This window comes from Marmota marmota, unplaced genomic scaffold (assembly GCF_001458135.2).
Source record: "Marmota marmota marmota unplaced genomic scaffold, marMar, whole genome shotgun sequence".
NCBI classification, from domain to species: domain Eukaryota; kingdom Metazoa; phylum Chordata; class Mammalia; order Rodentia; family Sciuridae; genus Marmota; species Marmota marmota.
Genome location: NW_026000057.1, coordinates 590,101 through 591,818, shown reverse-complemented (window position 1 = coordinate 591,818; position 1,718 = coordinate 590,101).

The following is a 1,718-nucleotide window of genomic DNA, read 5'->3' as shown; positions in this document are numbered from 1 at the left end:
ACATAGACACGTCAATGTTTATAGCAGCTCACTTCACAATAGCTAGGCTATGGAACCAACCTAGATGCCCTTAAACATCTGAATGGATAAAGAAAATGTGGTACATATACGAGATAGAATATTACTCAGCCATAAAAAAATAATGCAATTATGGCATTTGCTGGTAAATGGGTAGAACTGGAGACTATTATTCTAAGTGAAATAAGCCAATCCCCAAAAGCCAAAATCTCAGTGTTCTTTCTGATATGTAGATGCTAACACACAATAAGGGGTGGGGAAGAGATTAGAAGTTCATTGGATTAAACAAAGGAGAGTCGGGGGAAGGGAAAGGGGTTGGAAATAGCAAAGAGAGTAGAATGAATTGGACATCACTTTCCTATGTTCACACATGAATACACAACCAGTGTGACTCCACATAGTGTACAACCACAAAAATGGGAAATTATACTCCATGTATGTATAATATGTCAAAATACATTCTACTGTCATGTATAACGAAAAAGAACAAATTTTTTAAATATTCAAAAATTTTTGAAAGACTCCACAACATCAAGGGGTTTTAGGATTTCTTAAAGTTCCATGAGAGCCCCCCTTGGTGTCTGCCATGTTGTCACTTCCACATAGTCACCTTATTCTCCAGAACACTTTCAAAGTTATTTTGATCTACTTTGACTTGTTATTTCTAGAGAGTCATTCTAGAAGGTCACATATTTTGACTAGTCCTGCTCATCTTTTTATTTTCAAGGGATCCTCTGTTCTCCCCAATAGAGTACAACTTTGCTGAAGTGATCTGTAGTCAGGTCCCTATGAGTCATTCTGCCCTCATATTTTTTGGTCTCTTCTTAAAACCTTTGGAATAGAAAGTTTGAAAGTAAATTTTTAAATAAAAGGTAAAGAAAAGAAAAAGAAACATGGAATTTGAATAATTTTGCCTTTCTGCTCTCTTCCAGTACCAGTACCCAAAACACTGTTAATTACTATCTTAGAAAATAGAGAGTAGAAGATTATTTGTCCAGAGATAGAGACAAGAGCATAGAACCAATGGATTAAATGCAACATGGGTCACAACATTAAAAACTAAAAATGAGCAAAATGTCCACTGAGCTGGTTTCCACCCACAGGCTCTGCTTCTTAAGGCAGCCCTCGTCGGCCAGATAAAGTGGAGTGAGCACCCAGCCTTGCCCCAGAAGTGACATGCGCCATGCCAAGTTCATGGGCAGTACTAGTCACATGGCCTTAAATAAACTGCAAAGTGTAGGAGACCTGAGCAGATGGTGGAGATAGTCCACCAATACCTTCTCCTTTGGGTATGGTGAGTTAGCCCAAGGTGGATTTGTACCTTTGGGGAAGGAAGCACTGTGGTAAGGATAATAAAGCAGCTTTGTGACAATGGTCCACTTTATGCTTTGAATGTAGCCCCTGCTGCTCTGCCACTGCAACCTATTTTTAAAATGGACATGTTTCTTTCTCTTCCTCTTCCCTGCTCCTTCCTAATCCTCCCACCTCCCTATTCTCAGGGGGAACAGGATTACCTTTCTTCCCCATCCTAGGCAGGGTTATCTGTCCTTGAGCACACACCCACCACAGGAATGAAGTAATCTAGACTTGGGGTTGGTACCAGAAGATCTCAGCAATGACTGTCTCCCAAGTTAACAAGTGAATTACAACTCTGGACTGTACATGTGAAACGTAGCCTCCCTTTGAATCACCTCTTTAAA